The 13,382-nt window shown below is 45.8% G+C and overlaps 7 non-coding genes across 7 annotated transcripts; 3 read left to right on the top strand and 4 right to left on the bottom strand.

Moving 5' to 3' along the window:
• The first annotated feature begins 495 nt into the window (after window positions 1-495).
• On the top strand, window positions 496-567 carry trnad-guc (transfer RNA aspartic acid (anticodon GUC)). Its single transcript has one exon. It is a non-coding gene; the product is annotated as a tRNA-Asp (tRNA).
• Window positions 568-1,626: 1,059 nt separating this feature from the next.
• Window positions 1,627-1,742, bottom strand: LOC148974427 (U5 spliceosomal RNA). Its single transcript, XR_016146147.1, has one exon. It is a non-coding gene; the product is annotated as a U5 spliceosomal RNA (small nuclear RNA).
• Window positions 1,743-3,076: 1,334 nt separating this feature from the next.
• Window positions 3,077-3,191, bottom strand: LOC148974426 (U5 spliceosomal RNA). The gene has a single exon (XR_016146286.1). It is a non-coding gene; the product is annotated as a U5 spliceosomal RNA (small nuclear RNA).
• A 1,019-nt stretch (window positions 3,192-4,210) lies between these two features.
• LOC148974425 (U5 spliceosomal RNA) lies at window positions 4,211-4,326 on the bottom strand. Its single transcript, XR_016146146.1, has one exon. It is a non-coding gene; the product is annotated as a U5 spliceosomal RNA (small nuclear RNA).
• A 699-nt stretch (window positions 4,327-5,025) lies between these two features.
• trnad-guc (transfer RNA aspartic acid (anticodon GUC)) lies at window positions 5,026-5,097 on the top strand. Its single transcript has one exon. It is a non-coding gene; the product is annotated as a tRNA-Asp (tRNA).
• Window positions 5,098-7,935: 2,838 nt separating this feature from the next.
• Window positions 7,936-8,007, top strand: trnad-guc (transfer RNA aspartic acid (anticodon GUC)). Its single transcript has one exon. It is a non-coding gene; the product is annotated as a tRNA-Asp (tRNA).
• Window positions 8,008-8,472: 465 nt separating this feature from the next.
• LOC148974422 (U5 spliceosomal RNA) lies at window positions 8,473-8,588 on the bottom strand. Its single transcript, XR_016146145.1, has one exon. It is a non-coding gene; the product is annotated as a U5 spliceosomal RNA (small nuclear RNA).
• Window positions 8,589-13,382: the final 4,794 nt, after the last annotated feature.

The following is a 13,382-nucleotide window of genomic DNA, read 5'->3' as shown; positions in this document are numbered from 1 at the left end:
GTCCCTGAATCCAGTAGTACGTGGAAGACCAGTGTCTAGAATTCGCTTGATATTTTAATGGAACTTTCTGGAGGCTAAATGAACAAACCCTTCATCTCCTTGGATTGCAGGTGGATTCCTCCACAGGAGAGGGAGAGGCATACAATGCCGTACCGCTCAGGGACACTGCTTTGACGACCGGTCCTCGTTAGTATAGTTAGTAAACCCTGTCTAAGAGGATGTCCCTGAATCCAGTAGTATGTGGAAGACCAGTGTCTAGAATTCGCATGAGGTTTTTAGGAACTTTCTGGAGGCTAAATGAACAAACCCTTTATCTCCTTGGATTGCAGGTGGATTCCTCCACAGGAGAGGGAAAGCTCCTCTTCCTGCCCCCCTTGGCCAAAATGAAAGGCTTAAATAACAATAACTCCCATAAAGCATGTCCAGTATTAATTGACTTCTCAACGGCTGAGCATACAATGCCGTACCGCTCAGGGACACTGCTGTGACGACCGGTCCTCGTTAGTATAGTGGACAGTATCTCCGCCTGTCACGCGGAAGACCGGGGTTCGATTCCCCGACGGGGAGGCTTCTTCTTTACCACGGACAAACACCTTGTATGAGCTCGTGCTCTGCCGTGGAAACTGCTGATAAAGCCAACCCTGCCGTTCAAGACTCACCTGAGGGTGGTAAGCTAATTCTATTTGAAAGGTTTTACTTTCAAGATAGCATTTGCATTGGTTTGTAATAGGTTGGTTTATGCATGTTTGACCTAAGTTTGTGTGGCATTTCCACTATTGCATTTCCAATCTGACCAGCAGGGTTCACCAGTGTGGCCATCCGAATGCATTGAAACATTAGAGGATGGAGCAAATGTAATAAGAATCTGCCCCATCACCAGATGACCGGCAAACCCTGTCTAAGAGGATGTCCCTGAATCCAGTAGTACGTGGAAGACCAGTGTCTAGAATTCGCTTGATATTTTAATGGAACTTTCTGGAGGCTAAATGAAAAAACCCTTCATCTCCTTGGATTGCAGGTGGATTCCTCCACAGGAGAGGGAGAGGCACACAAAGCCGTACCGCTCAGGGACACTGCTTTGACGACCGGTCCTCGTTAGTATAGTGGACAGTATCTCCGCCTGTCACGCGGAAGACCGGGGTTCGATTCCCCGATGGGGAGGCTTCTTCTTTACCACGGACAAACACCTTGTATGAGCTCGTGCTCTGCCGTGGAAACTGCTGATAAAGCCAACCCTGCCGTTCAAGACTCACCTGAGGGTGGTTAGTTAATTCTATTTGAAAGGTTTTACTTTCAAGATAGCATTTGCATTGGTTTGTAAAAGGTTGGTTTATGCATGTTTGACCTGAGTTTGTGTGGCATTTCCAGTGTTGCATTACCAATCTGACCAGCAGGGGTCACCAGTGTGGCCTTCCGAATGCGTTGAAACAGTTAATCAATTTGCAAAGCAATCAGTTGAAAGCTTTGAAAAGCTTTGTTTCTCCCAACACTACCCTTTTGTGATTGGTAAACCTTACAATCATTCTGCTGACCCAAGATTTGAAGTTGTGAACTGGGAAAGTGTCAATGGTTTGACCACCATCCAGCTCCAAACAAAAAGTCTTCTGTTTTTGAACAAAGGCATTTAGCTCTACTGTGAGCAGAGCATCCAAAAATACCAATAACTCGCAAACGTTCCCCTCCACGGAAATCTTTAGTAAAAGGCGAAAGATTTATGCGTGAATGAAGAGAAACTCGAGCTGTAACCATGAGATGTTGGGACAATGTGCTATCACACACATGCCACCATGCTCAGCAAGGGTAATGTCGGGTGCAGGCTCCTCCCACCCAGCTTTTTGTCTTTTTTTGTTAAAAACAATAATATACGGTTGTTGAGTCGTGACGTAATCACGCTCTGATAATACTGTTTCCGGGTCCAAATGCTGGGTCCTCTCTATCTGCTTACCGCTTTTGCCGTGTCCCATGTTGTTTAAATAGATCGGAGTTAAAAAAAACAAGTGACAGATTCAACTGTCATTCTACCGCTTTCCCTGTGATGAGAAAGAAAAGAGAAAATGGCTGCAGTTGATAAGGATGAGCTACACTAATCACCCTATTGGAGTTAAAAGAGTTTAAACCTTTTTTGACTGCCAAGGGTGCATCACTAAAGTAGGACGTGATTGTAAATAAATTAACAGGTTCCGCCATTGTAACGTTAATTAGATATGGACGAGCGGAGCGCTTGGACCCGGAAGAGGCTAAACGTCACGCGTGACATCAGACTTAACAACCGAATAGCCATTTCCATTAGAGGATGGAGCAAATGTAATAAGAATCTGCCCCATCACCAGATGACCGGCAAACCCTGTCTAAGAGGATGTCCCTGAATCCAGTAGTACGTGGAAGACCAGTGTCTAGAATTCGCTTGATATTTTAATGGAACTTTCTGGAGGCTAAATGAACAAACCCTTCATCTCCTTGGATTGCAGGTGGATTCCTCCACAGGAGAGGGAGAGGCATACAATGCCGTACCGCTCAGGGACACTTCTTTGACGACCGGTCCTCGTTAGTATAGTGGACAGTATCTCTGCCTGTCACGCGAAAGACCGGGGTTCGATTCCCCGACGGGGAGGCTTCTTCTTTACCACGGACAAACACCTTATATGAGCTCGAGCTCTGCCGTGGAAACTGCTGATAAAGCCAACCCTGCCGTTCAAGACTCACCTGAGGGTGGTTAGCTAATTCTATTTGAAAGGTTTTACTTTCAAGATAGCATTTGCATTGGTTTGTAAAAGGTTGGTTTATGCATGTTTGACCTGAGTTTGTGTGGCATTTCCAGTGTTGCATTTCCAATCTGACCAGCAGGGGTCACCAGTGTGGCCTTCCGAATGCGTTGAAACAGTTAATCAATTTGCAAAGCAATCAGTTGAAAGCTTTGAAAAGCTTTGTTTCTCCCAACACTACCCTTTTGTGATTGGTAAACCTTACAATCATTCTGCTGACCCAAGATTTTAAGTTGTTAACTGGGAAAGTGGCAATGGTTTGACCAAAACCCAGCTCCAAACAAAAAGTCTTCTGTTTTTGAACAAAGGCATTTAGCTCTACTGTGAGCAGAGCATCCAAAAATATCAATAACTCGCAAACGTTCTCCTCCACGGAAATCTTTAGTAAAAGGCGAAAGATTTATGCGTGAATGAAGAGAAACTCGAGCTGTAACCATGAGACGTTGGGACAATGTGCTATCACACACATGCCACCATGCTCAGCAAGGGTAATGTCTGGTGCAGGCTCCTCCCACCCAGCTTTTTGTCTTTTTTTTGTTAAAAACAATAATATAGCCATTTCCATTAGAGGATGGAGCAAATGTAATAAGAATCTGCCCCATCACCAGATGACCGGCAAACCCTGTCTAAGAGGATGTCCCTGAATCCAGTAGTACGTGGAAGACCAGTGTCTAGAATTCGCATGAGGTTTTTAGGAACTTTCTGGAGGCTAAATGAACAAACCCTTCATCTCCTTGGATTGCAGGTGGATTCCTCCACAGGAGAGGGAGAGCTCCTCTTCCTGCCCCCCTTGGCCAAAATGAAAGGCTTAAATAACAATAACTCCCATAAAGCATGTCCAGTATTAATTGACTTCTCAACGGCTGAGCATACAATGCCGTACCGCTCAGGGACACTGCTGTGACAACCAGTCCTCGTTAGTATAGTGGACAGTATCTCCGCCTGTCACGCGGAAGACCGGCGTTCGATTCCCCGACGGGGAGGCTTCTTCTTTACCACGGACAAACACCTTGTATGAGCTCATGCTCTGCTGTGGAAACTGCTGATAAAGCCAACCCTGCCGTTCAAGACTCACCTGAGGGTGGTTAGCTAATTCTATTTGAAAGGTTTTACTTTCAAGATAGCATTTGCATTGGTTTGTAAAAGGTTGGTTTATGCATGTTTGACCTGAGTTTGTGTGGCATTTCCAGTGTTGCATTTCCAATCTGACCAGCAGGGGTCACCAGTGTGGCCTTCCGAATGCGTTGAAACAGTTAATCAATTTGCAAAGCAATCAGTTGAAAGCTTTGAAAAGCTTTGTTTCTCCCAACACTACCCTTTTGTGATTGGTAAACCTTTCAATCATTCTGCTGACCCAAGATTTGAAGTTGTGAACTGGGAAAGTGGCAATGGTTTGACCAAAACCCAGCTCCAAACAAAAAGTCTTCTGTTTTTGAACAAAGGCATTTAGCTCTACTGTGAGCAGAGCATCCAAAAATACCAATAACTCGCAAACGTTCCCCTCCACGGAAATCTTTAGTAAAAGGCGAAAGATTTATGCGTGAATGAAGAGAAACTCGAGCTGTAACCATGAGACGTTGGGACAATGTGCTATCACACACATGCCACCATGCTCAGCAAGGGTAATGTCTGGTGCAGGCTCCTCCCACCCAGCTTTTTGTCTTTTTTTGTTAAAACAATAATATAGCCATTTCCATTAGAGGATGGAGCAAATGTAATAAGAATCTGCCCCATCACCAGATGACCGGCAAACCCTGTCTAAGAGGATGTCCCTGAATCCAGTAGTACGTGGAAGACCAGTGTCTAGAATTCGCTTGATATTTTAATGGAACTTTCTGGAGGCTAAATGAACAAACCCTTCATCTCCTTGGATTGCAGGTGGATTCCTCCACAGGAGAGGGAGAGGCATACAATGCCGTACCGCTCAGGGACACTGCTTTGACGACCGGTCCTCGTTAGTATAGTTAGTAAACCCTGTCTAAGAGGATGTCCCTGAATCCAGTAGTACGTGGAAGACCAGTGTCTAGAATTCGCATGAGGTTTTTAGGAACTTTCTGGAGGCTAAATGAACAAACCCTTTATCTCCTTGGATTGCAGGTGGATTCCTCCACAGGAGAGGGAGAGCTCCTCTTCCTGCCCCTCTTGGCCAAAATGAAAGGCTTAAATAACAATAACTCCCATAAAGCATGTCCAGTATTAATTGACTTCTCAACGGCTGAGCATACAATGCCGTACCGCTCAGGGACACTGCTGTGACGACCGGTCCTCGTTAGTATAGTGGACAGTATCTCCGCCTGTCACGCGGAAGACCGGGGTTCGATTCCCCGACGGGGAGGCTTCTTCTTTACCACGGACAAACACCTTGTATGAGCTCATGCTCTGCCGTGGAAACTGCTGATAAAGCCAACCCTGCCGTTCAAGACTCACCTGAGGGTGGTAAGCTAATTCTATTTGAAAGGTTTTACTTTCAAGATAGCATTTGCATTGGTTTGTAATAGGTTGGTTTATGCATGTTTGACCTAAGTTTGTGTGGCATTTCCACTATTACATTTCCAATCTGACCAGCAGGGTTCACCAGTGTGGCCATCCGAATGCGTTGAAACATTAGAGGATGGAGCAAATGTAATAAGAATCTGCCCCATCACCAGATGACCGGCAAACCCTGTCTAAGAGGATGTCCCTGAATCCAGTAGTACGTGGAAGACCAGTGTCTAGAATTCGCTTGATATTTTAATGGAACTTTCTGGAGGCTAAATGAAAAAACCCTTCATCTCCTTGGATTGCAGGTGGATTCCTCCACAGGAGAGGGAGAGGCACACAAAGCCGTACCGCTCAGGGACACTGCTTTGACGACCGGTCCTCGTTAGTATAGTGGACAGTATCTCCGCCTGTCACGCGGAAGACCGGGGTTCGATTCCCCGATGGGGAGGCTTCTTCTTTACCACGGACAAACACCTTGTATGAGCTCGTGCTCTGCCGTGGAAACTGCTGATAAAGCCAACCCTGCCGTTCAAGACTCACCTGAGGGTGGTAAGCTAATTCTATTTGAAAGGTTTTACTTTCAAGATAGCATTTGCATTGGTTTGTAAAAGTTTGGTTTATGCATGTTTGACCTAAGTTTGTGTGGCATTTCCACTATTGCATTTCCAATCTGACCAGCAGGGTTCACCAGTGTGGCCATCCGAATGCGTTGAAACATTAGAGGATGGAGCAAATGTAATAAGAATCTGCCCCATCACCAGATGACTGGCAAACCCTGTCTAAGAGGATGTCCCTGAATCCAGTAGTACGTGGAAGACCAGTGTCTAGAATTCGCATGAGATTTTTAGGAACTTTCTGGAGGCTAAATGAACAAACCCTTCATATCCTTGGATTGCAGGTGGATTCCTCCACAGGAGAGGGAGAGCTCCTCTTCCTGCCCCTCTTGGCCAAAATGAAAGGCTTAAATAACAATAACTCCCATAAAGCATGTCCAGTATTAATTGACTTCTCAACGGCTGAGCATACAATGCCGTACCGCTCAGGGACACTGCTGTGACGACCGGTCCTCGTTAGTATAGCGGACAGTATCTCTGCCTGTCACGCGGAAGACCGGGGTTCGATTCCCCGACGGGGAGGCTTCTTCTTTACCACGGACAAACACCTTGTATGAGCTCATGCTCTGCCGTGGAAACTGCTGATAAAGCCAACCCTGCCGTTCAAGTCTCACCTGAGGGTGGTAAGCTAATTCTATTTGAAAGGTTTTACTTTCAAGATAGCATTTGCATTGGTTTGTAAAAGGTTGGTTTATGCATGTTTGACCTAAGTTTGTGTGGCATTTCCACTATTGCATTTCCAATCTGACCAGCAGGGTTCACCAGTGTGGCCATCCGAATGCGTTGAAACATTAGAGGATGGAGCAAATGTAATAAGAATCTGCCCCATCACCAGATGACTGGCAAACCCTGTCTAAGAGGATGTCCCTGAATCCAGTAGTACGTGGAAGACCAGTGTCTGGAATTCGCATGAGATTTTTAGGAACTTTCTGGAGGCTAAATGAACAAACCCTTCATATCCTTGGATTGCAGGTAGATTCCTCCACAGGAAGGCTTCTTCTTTACCATGGACAAACACCTTGTATGAGCTCATGCTCTGCCGTGGAAACTACTGATAAAGCCAACCCTGCCGTTCAAGACTCACCTGAGGGTGGTAAGCTAATTCTATTTGAAAGGTTTTACTTTCAAGATAGCATTTGCATTGGTTTGTAAAAGGTTGGTTTATGCATGTTTGACCTAAGTTTGTGTGGCATTTCCACTGTTGCATTTCCAATCTGACCAGCAGGGTTCACCAGTGAGGCCATCCGAATGCGTTGAAACATTAGAGGATGGAGCAAATGTAATAAGAATCTGCCCCATCACCAGATGACCTGCAAACCCTGTCTAAGAGGATGTCCCTGAATCCAGTAGTACGTGGAAGACCAGTGTCTGGAATTCGCATGAGATTTTTAAGAACTTTCTGGAGGCTAAATGAACAAACCCTTCATCTCCTTGGATTGCAGGTAGATTCCTCCACAGGAATGCTTCTTCTTTACCACAGACAAACACCTTGGGTGAGCTCGTGCTCTGCCGTGGAAACTGCTGATAAAGCCAACCCTGCCGTTCAAGACTCACCTGAGGGTGGTAAGCTAATTCTATTTGAAAGGTTTTACTTTCAAGATAGCATTTGCATTGGTTTGTAAAAGTTTGGTTTATGCATGTTTGACCTAAGTTTGTGTGGCATTTCCACTATTGCATTTCCAATCTGACCAGCAGGGGTCACCAGTGTGGCCATCCGAATGCGTTGAAACATTAGAGGATGGAGCAAATGTAATAAGAATCTGCCCGATCACCAGATGACCGGCACACCCTGTCTAAGAGGATGTCCCTGAATCCAGTAGTACGTGGAAGACCAGTGTCTGGAATTCGCATGAGATTTTTAGGAACTTTCTGGAGGCTAAATGAACAAACCCTTCATATCCTTGGATTGCAGGTAGATTCCTCCACAGGAGAGGGAGAGCTCCTCTTCCTGCCCCTCTTGGCCAAAATGAAAGGCTTAGATAACAATAACTCCCATAAAGCATGTCCAGTATTAATTGACTTCTCAACGGCTGAGCATACAATGCCGTACCGCTCAGGGACACTGCTGTGACAACCGGTCCTCGTTAGTATAGTGGACAGTATCTCCGCCTGTCACGCGGAAGACCGGGGTTCGATTCCCCGACGGGGAGGCTTCTTCTTTACCACGGACAAACACCTTGTATGAGCTCATGCTCTGCCGTGAAAACTGCTGATAAAGCCAACCCTGCCGTTCAAGTCTCACCTGAGGGTGGTAAGCTAATTCTATTTGAAAGGTTTTACTTTCAAGATAGCATTTGCATTGGTTTGTAAAAGGTTGGTTTATGCATGTTTGACCTGAGTTTGTGTGGCATTTCCAGTGTTGCATTTCCAATCTGACCAGCAGGGGTCACCAGTGTGGCCTTCCGAATGCGTTGAAACAGTTAATCAATTTGCAAAGCAATCAGTTGAAAGCTTTGAAAAGCTTTGTTTCTCCCAACACTACCCTTTTGTGTTTCGTAAACCTTACAATCATTCTGCTGACCCAAGATTTGAAGTTGTGAACTGGGAAAGTGGCAATGGTTTGACCAAAACCCAGCTCCAAACAAAAAGTCTTCTGTTTTTGAACAAAGGCATTTAGCTCTACTGTGAGCAGAGCATCCAAAAATACCAATAACTCGCAAACGTTCCCCTCCACGGAAATCTTTAGTAAAAGGCGAAAGATTTATGCGTGAATGAAGAGAAACTCGAGCTGTAACCATGAGACGTTGGGACAATGTGCTATCACACACATGCCACCATGCTCAGCAAGGGTAATGTCTGGTGCAGGCTCCTCCCACCCAGCTTTTTGTCTTTTTTTGTTAAAAACAATAATATAGCCATTTCCATTAGAGGATGGAGCAAATGTAATAAGAATCTGCCCCATCACCAGATGACCGGCAAACCCTGTCTAAGAGGATGTCCCTGAATCCAGTAGTACGTGGAAGACCAGTGTCTAGAATTCGCTTGATATTTTAATGGAACTTTCTGGAGGCTAAATGAACAAACCCTTCATCTCCTTGGATTGCAGGTGGATTCCTCCACAGGAGAGGGAGAGGCATACAATGCCGTACCGCTCAGGGACACTGCTTTGACGACCGGTCCTCGTTAGTATAGTTAGTAAACCCTGTCTAAGAGGATGTCCCTGAATCCAGTAGTATGTGGAAGACCAGTGTCTAGAATTCGCATGAGGTTTTTAGGAACTTTCTGGAGGCTAAATGAACAAACCCTTTATCTCCTTGGATTGCAGGTGGATTCCTCCACAGGAGAGGGAAAGCTCCTCTTCCTGCCCCCCTTGGCCAAAATGAAAGGCTTAAATAACAATAACTCCCATAAAGCATGTCCAGTATTAATTGACTTCTCAACGGCTGAGCATACAATGCCGTACCGCTCAGGGACACTGCTGTGACGACCGGTCCTCGTTAGTATAGTGGACAGTATCTCCGCCTGTCACGTGGAAGACCGGGGTTCGATTCCCCGACGGGGAGGCTTCTTCTTTACCACGGACAAACACCTTGTATGAGCTCGTGCTCTGCCGTGGAAACTGCTGATAAAGCCAACCCTGCCGTTCAAGACTCACCTGAGGGTGGTAAGCTAATTCTATTTGAAAGGTTTTACTTTCAAGATAGCATTTGCATTGGTTTGTAATAGGTTGGTTTATGCATGTTTGACCTAAGTTTGTGTGGCATTTCCACTATTGCATTTCCAATCTGACCAGCAGGGTTCACCAGTGTGGCCATCCGAATGCGTTGAAACATTAGAGGATGGAGCAAATGTAATAAGAATCTGCCCCATCACCAGATGACCGGCAAACCCTGTCTAAGAGGATGTCCCTGAATCCAGTAGTACGTGGAAGACCAGTGTCTAGAATTCGCTTGATATTTTAATGGAACTTTCTGGAGGCTAAATGAAAAAACCCTTCATCTCCTTGGATTGCAGGTGGATTCCTCCACAGGAGAGGGAGAGGCACACAAAGCCGTACCGCTCAGGGACACTGCTTTGACGACCGGTCCTCGTTAGTATAGTGGACAGTATCTCCGCCTGTCACGCGGAAGACCGGGGTTCGATTCCCCGATGGGGAGGCTTCTTCTTTACCACGGACAAACACCTTGTATGAGCTCGTGCTCTGCCGTGGAAACTGCTGATAAAGCCAACCCTGCCGTTCAAGACTCACCTGAGGGTGGTAAGCTAATTCTATTTGAAAGGTTTTACTTTCAAGATAGCATTTGCATTGGTTTGTAAAAGTTTGGTTTATGCATGTTTGACCTAAGTTTGTGTGGCATTTCCACTATTGCATTTCCAATCTGACCAGCAGGGTTCACCAGTGTGGCCATCCGAATGCGTTGAAACATTAGAGGATGGAGCAAATGTAATAAGAATCTGCCCCATCACCAGATGACTGGCAAACCCTGTCTAAGAGGATGTCCCTGAATCCAGTAGTACGTGGAAGACCAGTGTCTATAATTCGCATGAGATTTTTAGGAACTTTCTGGAGGCTAAATGAACAAACCCTTCATATCCTTGGATTGCAGGTGGATTCCTCCACAGGAGAGGGAGAGCTCCTCTTCCTGCCCCTCTTGGCCAAAATGAAAGGCTTAAATAACAATAACTCCCATAAAGCATGTCCAGTATTAATTGACTTCTCAACGGCTGAGCATACAATGCCGTACCGCTCAGGGACACTGCTGTGACGACCGGTCCTCGTTAGTATAGCGGATAGTATCTCTGCCTGTCACGCGGAAGACCGGGGTTCGATTCCCCGACGGGGAGGCTTCTTCTTTACCACGGACAAACACCTTGTATGAGCTCATGCTCTGCCGTGGAAACTGCTGATAAAGCCAACCCTGCCGTTCAAGTCTCACCTGAGGGTGGTAAGCTAATTCTATTTGAAAGGTTTTACTTTCAAGATAGCATTTGCATTGGTTTGTAAAAGGTTGGTTTATGCATGTTTGACCTAAGTTTGTGTGGCATTTCCACTGTTGCATTTCCAATCTGACCAGCAGGGTTCACCAATGTGGCCATCCGAATGCGTTGAAACATTAGAGGATGGAGCAAATGTAATAAGAATCTGCCCGATCACCAGATGACCGGCACACCCTGTCTAAGAGGATGTCCCTGAATCCAGTAGTACGTGGAAGACCAGTGTCTGGAATTCGCATGAGATTTTTAGGAACTTTCTGGAGGCTAAATGAACAAACCCTTCATCTCCTTGGATTGCAGGTAGATTCCTCCACAGGAAGGCTTCTTCTTTACCATGGACAAACACCTTGTATGAGCTCATGCTCTGCCGTGGAAACTACTGATAAAGCCAACCCTGCCGTTCAAGACTCACCTGAGGGTGGTAAGCTAATTCTATTTGAAAGGTTTTACTTTCAAGATAGCATTTGCATTGGTTTGTAAAAGGTTGGTTTATGCATGTTTGACCTAAGTTTGTGTGGCATTTCCACTGTTGCATTTCCAATCTGACCAGCAGGGTTCACCAGTGTGGCCATCCGAATGCGTTGAAACATTAGAGGATGGAGCAAATGTAATAAGAATCTGCCCCATCACCAGATGACCTGCAAACCCTGTCTAAGAGGATGTCCCTGAATCCAGTAGTACGTGGAAGACCAGTGTCTGGAATTCGCATGAGATTTTTAAGAACTTTCTGGAGGCTAAATGAACAAACCCTTCATCTCCTTGGATTGCAGGTAGATTCCTCCACAGGAATGCTTCTTCTTTACCACGGACAAACACCTTGTATGAGCTCGTGCTCTGCCGTGGAAACTGCTGATAAAGCCAACCCTGCCGTTCAAGACTCACCTGAGGGTGGTAAGCTAATTCTATTTGAAAGGTTTTACTTTCAAGATAGCATTTGCATTGGTTTGTAAAAGTTTGGTTTATGCATGTTTGACCTAAGTTTGTGTGGCATTTCCACTATTGCATTTCCAATCTGACCAGCAGGGGTCACCAGTGTGGCCATCCGAATGCGTTGAAACATTAGAGGATGGAGCAAATGTAATAAGAATCTGCCCGATCACCAGATGACCGGCACACCCTGTCTAAGAGGATGTCCCTGAATCCAGTAGTACGTGGAAGACCAGTGTCTAGAATTCGCTTGATATTTTAATGGAACTTTCTGGAGGCTAAATGAACAAACCCTTCATCTCCTTGGATTGCAGGTGGATTCCTCCACAGGAGAGGGAGAGGCATACAATGCCGTACCGCTCAGGGACACTGCTTTGACGACCGGTCCTCGTTAGTATAGTTAGTAAACCCTGTCTAAGAGGATGTCCCTGAATCCAGTAGTATGTGGAAGACCAGTGTCTAGAATTCGCATGAGGTTTTTAGGAACTTTCTGGAGGCTAAATGAACAAACCCTTTATCTCCTTGGATTGCAGGTGGATTCCTCCACAGGAGAGGGAAAGCTCCTCTTCCTGCCCCCCTTGGCCAAAATGAAAGGCTTAAATAACAATAACTCCCATAAAGCATGTCCAGTATTAATTGACTTCTCAACGGCTGAGCATACAATGCCGTACCGCTCAGGGACACTGCTGTGACGACCGGTCCTCGTTAGTATAGTGGACAGTATCTCCGCCTGTCACGTGGAAGACCGGGGTTCGATTCCCCGACGGGGAGGCTTCTTCTTTACCACGGACAAACACCTTGTATGAGCTCGTGCTCTGCCGTGGAAACTGCTGATAAAGCCAACCCTGCCGTTCAAGACTCACCTGAGGGTGGTAAGCTAATTCTATTTGAAAGGTTTTACTTTCAAGATAGCATTTGCATTGGTTTGTAATAGGTTGGTTTATGCATGTTTGACCTAAGTTTGTGTGGCATTTCCACTATTGCATTTCCAATCTGACCAGCAGGGTTCACCAGTGTGGCCATCCGAATGCGTTGAAACATTAGAGGATGGAGCAAATGTAATAAGAATCTGCCCCATCACCAGATGACCGGCAAACCCTGTCTAAGAGGATGTCCCTGAATCCAGTAGTACGTGGAAGACCAGTGTCTAGAATTCGCTTGATATTTTAATGGAACTTTCTGGAGGCTAAATGAAAAAACCCTTCATCTCCTTGGATTGCAGGTGGATTCCTCCACAGGAGAGGGAGAGGCACACAAAGCCGTACCGCTCAGGGACACTGCTTTGACGACCGGTCCTCGTTAGTATAGTGGACAGTATCTCCGCCTGTCACGCGGAAGACCGGGGTTCGATTCCCCGATGGGGAGGCTTCTTCTTTACCACGGACAAACACCTTGTATGAGCTCGTGCTCTGCCGTGGAAACTGCTGATAAAGCCAACCCTGCCGTTCAAGACTCACCTGAGGGTGGTAAGCTAATTCTATTTGAAAGGTTTTACTTTCAAGATAGCATTTGCATTGGTTTGTAAAAGTTTGGTTTATGCATGTTTGACCTAAGTTTGTGTGGCATTTCCACTATTGCATTTCCAATCTGACCAGCAGGGTTCACCAGTGTGGCCATCCGAATGCGTTGAAACATTAGAGGATGGAGCAAATGTAATAAGAAT

The sequence above is a fragment of the Pimephales promelas genome, chromosome 13 (assembly GCF_988280905.1).
Source record: "Pimephales promelas chromosome 13, fPimPro1.hap1.1, whole genome shotgun sequence".
Classification (NCBI taxonomy): domain Eukaryota; kingdom Metazoa; phylum Chordata; class Actinopteri; order Cypriniformes; family Leuciscidae; genus Pimephales; species Pimephales promelas.
This window is presented reverse-complemented; position numbering and strand designations above follow the sequence as displayed.